Genomic DNA, 7,782 nt, shown 5'->3' on the forward strand with positions numbered 1-7,782 from the left:
GCCCGCTCGCTGTCAGGCGCCCTGGCCTCGGGCGGCGCGGGAGGCGGCGGTGGGCTGGGCGGCTCCCGGAGCGAGGCGTGCGTGCCGCCCGGGGAGCAGGCCATTCACCTGATAATAACTATTGAGACTTCGGGGACGCGCTTCCGTCGCGCCCTGGGAGCGGGAGGGGGGATCCGGGGAAACGCGAGCTTGCTCTGCCGGGGCTCCGAAGGGGCTGGGAAGGGCCCTCTGCTCTTGGCTGCGGAGCACAGCCCCACTTCGGGTTTTAAATTTTTAGTTTTTTTCTGTTTAAGCGCATTCGATTTTAGTTCTAGTTTGGCCTCATGAGTGTTTTTTTCTCTAACATAATAAATTAAAATCCTCAAATCTAGATTTCCTGCTCTTCAGGGATAGGATGTTTCCTGTGGCTGCGCTTAACCTCCTCTGGCTGCTCTTTAGAGTAGAAGTTGAGATGTTAATGGGCCCCGCCACCCCCCAGCCCGCAGCTTGAGCACGCCTTGGGGGTTGTTTTTCCTCTCATTTGTGGCTTTTCTCCTTGTTTGAGTGAGCTGGGACGGTGCAGAGTGAGTGCGTGCGCGCGGGCCGGGCGCAGGTTGGCGCTTGCTGGCAGAGGTGTGCCACATTCTGCCCACTCGAGCCCCAGAGGACACTGCTGGTGGCGGGCAGGAGCGAGAACCCGACCTGCCGTGGCCCCCGCGCGCGGCTTCTGTCCGTCCTGAGTGTGTCTACGTTTCCTTTCCCCCAGAGTGAACTTGTTACTCTGCAGTGAGGGATCGCCAGCCGATTAGTATTTGCTTAACGATGTCCTGATACTGAAGGTTGTATGGATTTGATAGCAAAATACAAATTCCGCTTCATGACTGTTTTAACGTTATTAATTGAAATTAGTGTCGACTTGGAAAAGTGTACCCCAAAAGATTACTATAATGTTTGTCTTTGTTTTTAGAGCATATTAGTTGAGAAAAATCATTCCATGAGACCTTTTTCCCAGAGCATTGTAAAGTTTGAAAGAAATTTTGTAATCTCATAATTTGATGTTTTTAAGGTTCCATTGTCAGTTTTCTATTTCTAAACCTCAAAACTCTGTAAGCCTCAAAATATTTGTATCCCCACCCAAACATACGCTAATTCTCTAATCTAATCTCTCATGGGCTGCTGTATTCCAAAAGGAATAGCAGGTTTGATGTTTTTAAAAATTACATTCTATTTGAAACTAATAAAGACTTTCACTGCAAATAATGAATTAGCTTTAAGTTGCTTAGGGAATATAATTTTTCACTAGTAAACCTTTGGAAAATAGATCTTTATTTTAATTGTAAAGTCTAAAATAATCGTTTTCTTTCCTCTGAAAGATTTTACAAAGTGATTTGTGTCCCCCTCTAAGCTGTTTTTCTTAGGATATCATGTTGCTGCTATCTTTAGAGGAATGAAATTTTTAGTTTAGATTGATTTAAACAATGTCTATTTTAGCTGGTTAAGGTCTGTAGTCTGAGGCAAGAGAATTTGAGGTCAGCCTGGGCTCCATAGTGAGTTCAAGACCAGCCTGAATTACAGAATGAGACATTACCAAAAAAAAAAGAGAAAAATCTGTATGTACAACATGAAAAATGTCATTAAAATTAAAAATGTCATTTCATTAAAAAAATGCTGATCTCTTTTTTACTGAGATGTTCCTTCCAGGTTAGCAGCTCTCACTGTCCAGATTTAGAATACAGAGAAGGAAGGCGCATTTATTATAGTTAGAAAGCAGTATTCTCAAGACATGTAACCCTCCCTTTTCCAGACACCTGGTAACAGGTGAGGCGCACATGAGCAGATGAGTGGTTTGCAGGGTGCACATCACCCCAAAGCAGACACTCTGAGCGTTTGCTCCCTCAGCGGATTGCATGGAAAACCACTGATTATGCTAATGGACTGTGTGTTTGGCCAGACCCTAGATACTGTATTTCTCACTGAGGTGTGAGTGTCCCAGAGGCCCCTATGGTAAAAACTGCTTTTACACAGTGCTCCTGGCTATTTGGAGATGCTGCCAGAGAACATCCCCTTCCCCTCCTAGCACTGAGGGTGACGGACTACTTGGTTCTTTCTTCTGAACGCCGTGTGATTTGTTTCTAAGACCCATTTGTGGTGAAATTTTATTTGTATCCTAGCACCCTGCAGTCAGACATGTTTGGACTGGATTTTGGGTTCTGATCCTTGCTCTTCTGCTGTGTGGGTTTCTTACATTTGTTTTTTTTCAGTCTGAAAGTAGAAAGAAAATGCTTGGATGTAAGGAGTAGGTGAAATGGTGTATGCACTTTGCCCTTGGTAGTTGTGAATTCTACTAGCCCTAGCCCACCTTGCTTTGCTAGTAGCACTATCTAGATACTATTTCTGGTATTTGCTTGTTTTCTCACAGAAAAACTAGAAATAATACATTCTTATTTTATACTCGGAGAATAGACTTACTTAGGATGCCCTATATTAGCCCCTTCCCTTGGGCTGGGCATGCGACCCAGGGCCTTGTACAAGCAAGGTAAGCAAGCAGGCTGCCTCCAAGTTGCCCCCAGCTGGTCCCACTTAACATTGTGATGTGTTTTCCTCATTTTTGTGTGAACCTATAAACATGAATGTAGGCTTTTCTAGTAACAATAGTTGTATTTTTTTTTTTGTTGTTGTTGTTGTTTTATTTGATGCTTTTGAGACAGGGGCTTGCTACGTAATTTAGTCTGGCCTTGAACTCGCTATGCTCAGGCTGCCCTTGCAACAGCCTCCCTCCCTCAGCCCTGAGTGCTGAGGTTACAGGGGTGCGTTACCAAGCCCAGTTTAGGTGTGTAGTGAAACTGCTGTGCTCTTGAGTCTCACTGACTTTGAACCCTAGCTGTTTAACACTGGGTAATTAATGTCATTTCACCTCACAGTCTCAGTTTCTTGATTTGTGAGAGGGGATGACAGTGCGTACTACACGTGGTTGCTGTTCAAATTAAATCTGGAATTGCACATCAAGCTTCTAGAATGGTTCCAGTACACAGCCTTATGTCTTCCTCTAAAGATCTCATTGAGATTAATATTCTCGCATTGATGTGAGCGTTTAGTGCATTCCTGACTCAGTGTATATTAATAATACAAATACATATGAGGGTAAACAATATCATAATTACCTTTAGGGGCAAATAAATATTTTTTGTGCTAGCAAAGATTGCGCAATATATTCATAGAAAGTTTCGACTATGAAACTTTGGCTGCTAGAAGTTATCCTGGTCTCTGCTTTGGAATCCTGAGTTAGGAAACAAGGAGGCGAATTTTGTTTTACTCCTAGCTTCTTTGTGTTTGTAAGTCACATGTAAGGCTTGGAGGTCAAAGCAGGCTCACATCGGAGTGGTAGCCTGAGATGTTGGGAGTTGTTGAAGCCTGCTTTCTTTCATTAAACTGATGCTTTCTTTTTCTTTACAACTAAATGCTTAATCTCTGCCTTGTGGAATTCTCAGTCTACTGGAGAAGAAGGAGCTGGTATCTCAACCTTGAATGACAGGGCAGGTTAGCCTGGAGGAAGGAAACCTATTTTTCTCCTCTGGTCTGGCCCGAGGGCAACCCTGAAAACACAGGCTCTGCCTGGAGGTTTCTGGCCTGTGCCTGGGCGGGTCAGGTATTCCCGGAGGTGGGACCTTCGCCCAGGGACAAAAGAGTGTTCTGTATTGCAAATTGTGGTTCCTTCTGGCCCGGGAGTTGGGGGAGTAGGGTAATAGGTGGTGAGAAGAGGTCTGCCTGGCCCAGGCAGGAGGAGTTTGCTTGTTAGACAGGAATTTTGATAAGTTTCCTAGATTTATAAGCAAATACTGTGAAGGTCTTTGGCCAAACAAGTTGTTTATAATTCTGAGGATTCAAGTTGTCCGAAAAACAACTAAAAGACGGCAACACCTGAATTAGACCCGTGGGGCAGCTACTGAGAAGAGAGTGATGGGGGCTTGAAGCAGGGAGCTGCGAGATGGAGAGGAGGAGGAGGCAAAGGTGAGGAAGGTAAGCGGCTGTCGTTGGCCCTGTGCATGGCACCAGCACAGGAGGTGGCAGGAGAGAGCTGGTGGTTCTTAGGACAAGCGTGCATGGTCGCATTGACAGTTGTGCGCATCTGGCTGGACCTCTCACTTGGGGCACACGTGGAGACGCAATGCTAAATGTTTTGTTTGACCTAAGATTGCGTATATGACTTCGTCACTGCTGTTGCATAGACAAGGAAACATTTGTGAAGTTATTTGGTTAATGTTCATCTTGTATGTTTAGAATTTTTAATGAATTACTGACACATGTGAAATCTTGGCGTTTTTAAAAAAATCTTTTGAAAGTTTGGAAGATGTGAAAACCCTATATTTGTTATTTTAAAAAATAATTATGACTTGCTGGAACTTGTTTGGATCAGAACATACATGGTCCCTGTAGGAATCGCTTCCTGCATCCCTATAAAATAAGACGTGTGAACCTGGAAGTAGAGAATGAGAGTGAGGTGGCTAGCAGCTGGCTGCAGAGGAAGAGTGTGTGTGGTGTTCAGCAACAAAGGGATTGGTTTCAGGTTATTTATTTATTTTGTCTTTTTGAGACAAGGTCTCACGGTGCAGTTCAGGCTGGCCTTGAGCTCACTTTGTAACTTGGTGGCTAGTCTGGAACATTCCCAGGAGTCTTCTGCCTCAGCCTCCTGAGTGCTGGGATTCAGGTGTGTGCCACCATGCCTAGCCATTTCAAATTCTTGGAAGAGGAGAACTTTGAAAAGTTTACCTGTGGCTTAGTTTTTTTCTGTCTCTTCCTGCAGCACGGGGGTCCTGCAGTAGAGTGAGAGTGGCAAGGAAGAATTCAGAAAGCATCTGCTGTAGAAGATGATTAACTAGAGCTAATCCATGTTATAGCCAAGCCAGAAGGGACCCATTCTGCTAGCATTTCTCATCACAAATAGACTAGTATAATGGAAAATTGTTTTATATGGATCCTAGGAAAGAATTCTCTGCGGATTCTGCAGCTCGGGCCTCAAAAGGTGGGAGGGCCTGAATTAATGGAGAATTACACAGTGCCATTTAGGAACCACTAGCGGCTGGAGGGCATTTGAGCCCCGCAGATTCTAGATTAAAGTGATAGTACTAATAAACTACTACTTACTGCTCCAATAGTAGTTAACGCTAAGTGATTACTATGTACTGGCTACCATGCTAAGCATAGTTCATGAAATACCTAATTTAATTCTCCTAAGTGACTCAGTGAGAGCTGTACAATTATAATCTTCCCTTTACAGATGAGACCTTTACCAGATTTGAGCACCATTCCAGATTGCTGCCAGAGCCAATGAGTGATCTCTACTGCTACATAAACTCTCCTTACCCTTCTGAGAGACCCAGGTGAGGAACCAGCGAAAAGGCCATTTAAGTTATTTCAAGTTCATAATGCAGACTTACCTGTACAGAGCTGTCTGAGCAGTCTTTGTCCCATAGACATTTACTAAGCATTTATTCTATTTCATTATTTTACCATTTTCATTTTTGATACTGGGAAACAGACACAGGGCCTCAGGCTTGCCAGTCATACACTGTATTGCTGAGCTATATCCCTGGCCCAACATTTATCTTATTTTTAAATGTTCTAGTTTGAACCTTTTTTTTTTTAAGGGAAAGGTCTACAAGGGTGTTCAGGGTTTCACTACTAGATAGACTGATAATGATTCTCCTGTTTATAGCCTCCCAAGTGCTGGGATTACAGATACATGCCACCACACCCAGTCTCTGTGTGCCCTGGGGGAGGGGCTAGTGCTCACTGGCCCAAGGATTGAACTCGGGCCCCTGTGCCTGCTTGCAGATGCTTTAATCCCCTGAGCTATCTGGCTGGCCCTTAAAAGTGTGTGTGTGTGTGGGGGGGTACTGAAGATTAAACTCAGGATGACCTCAGGACCTTGACCTTGCCAGGCAGGTGCTTATGCTGCTGAGCTATCTCCCCAGGCTGCTTTCTTTGTTTTTTTTTTGACCCAAGGTCTCACTGCCTATGTATTCTAGGCAAGCAATGCTGCCTCTGCCCCTTGCATTTTGTTGGGATTCCTGGTGTGTGCCATTATGTGCGTGCGTGCGTGCTTGCTTGCTTTCTTGGCAGAACCAGGGATTGAACTCAGGTCCTGGCACTTGCCAGGGAAGTGCTTATTCTGAGCCATCTCTTCGGCCCTTTTTTTTTACATTTGGGGGTCATGGGCAGTTTTCTCACTTTTTTTTTTTTTTTTTTTTTTTTTTACCTCTTTCAGTCATGTCAGTTGATTTTTTTTTTTTTTTCGTCAGTTGATTTTTAACTCAGTCAAATTTTACTACTTTTCATATTGATACATGGGTGGTATGTCTTAAAATCAGTATATTCATTTATTTATTTATTTATTTTCCCGGAACCGGGGATTGAACTCAGGCCCTTGCGCTTGCCAGGGAAGCGCTTATTCCATTGAGCCATCTCCCTGGCCCCTTAAAATCGGTATAAATGGGTAAGGCATGGAGTATTGTATAGGCCTGTAATCCCACCACTCCCAGAGGCAGAGACAGGAAGATCACTATGAGTTCAAGACCATCTTAGGGTGCATAGTGAATTCAAGGCCAGCCTGGGTACCTAGGGAGACTCTGTCTCAAAAAGCAAAAAGCTTAGTTTTAGCTTTTTAGTATCATTAAAAAATGCAATCGTATTTACCCTGTAACCTTTTTGCAGGGTCTTGAACTCACTATAGCCCAGTCTTGCCCTGAGCTCTGCAGTGATCCTTCTGCCTCAGTCTCCCCAGCATGGAGATTGCAGGTGTGTGCCAACACGCCCCTTTCCCTTCTGCTTTTGAGGGGCTGGCATTGAAGTTCAGATTTCATGTACAAGTCACTTAGCATGAGCTATGTACCCAACCTGGAAAATCTGATAATAATTAAAAGTTACAGCCAATAAGACATTTGATTATATAAGATTATATGTTTCCTAGTGTGCATCTTACATTTAATGTTAATGAGTAAAGTGATGTCAGCTCCATCTCTGATGACCCTAAGGGAAAAGGAGTACAGCTGGCGAGGTGCAGGGGTGCAGCTCCACAGTGGAGCACTCATTTAGTATGTCTAACCCAGTGCCCTGGGTTGGACACCTAGCTGTGCAAATGGGCAAACCCGTGAACAGTCCTGAGTTGGAAGCCTACAGATAGATGATATTTCCCCCTGAAGACTTTCTTAGTGCTTTTGTTATAATTTTTTCTTTATTAGAAAGGAAATACACTTGGGAGCCTGAGGCAGGAAGGATGGCAAGTTCAAGCCCAGCTTGGGCAACTTACAAAATCTGGTTTCAAAAAATTTTTAGAAATACTGAGGTTCTCAGTTTCAGTGCCAAAGCCCTAGAGATTCCTAGTACTAAATAAACTAACAAATAAATAGGAAAAATCATTTCTTTGTTTCTTTTTTTTTGGTACTTGGAATTGAACTCGACCCTGCGTTTGCCAGGCAGGCACTGTGCCTCTGAACTATATCCCTCGTCCAAAAACTTTTTTTTTTTTTGGTGGAACCGGGGATTAAACTCAGGCCCTTGGATTTGCCAGGGAAGCACTTATTCCACTGAGCCATCTCCCTGGCCCCCAAAAATTATTTCTTAATGTAGAAAAGATCAGGTGACAAGTTGTTCTAGTTCATAGACAAAGTTATTTTGACATTAAAGTAATACTCATTTGTCATTTTTTAAAAATTTATTTATTTGTGTGTGTGTGTGTGGCCAGCTCAGCCCACCAGGGGGCGGGGCTGGCTGGCATGTGGTGCTGGGGGATTGAACTGTGGTCCC

The 7,782-nt window shown here is 43.9% G+C and overlaps 1 protein-coding gene across 1 annotated transcript in view; it reads left to right on the forward strand.

The window, feature by feature from the left end:
• Window positions 1–5,176: 5,176 nt before the first annotated feature.
• Window positions 5,177–7,782, forward strand: part of Ino80d (INO80 complex subunit D) — a 72,677-nt gene continuing 70,071 nt past the window's right edge. The window contains exon 1 of the mRNA XM_023710143.1: window positions 5,177–5,357. The gene's annotated coding sequence lies outside the window, so the exon portion shown is untranslated. The remainder of the gene's footprint in view (window positions 5,358–7,782) is intronic.

Source organism: Octodon degus, unplaced genomic scaffold (assembly GCF_000260255.1).
Source record: "Octodon degus isolate 3935 unplaced genomic scaffold, OctDeg1.0 scaffold00016, whole genome shotgun sequence".
Classification (NCBI taxonomy): Eukaryota; Metazoa; Chordata; class Mammalia; order Rodentia; family Octodontidae; genus Octodon; species Octodon degus.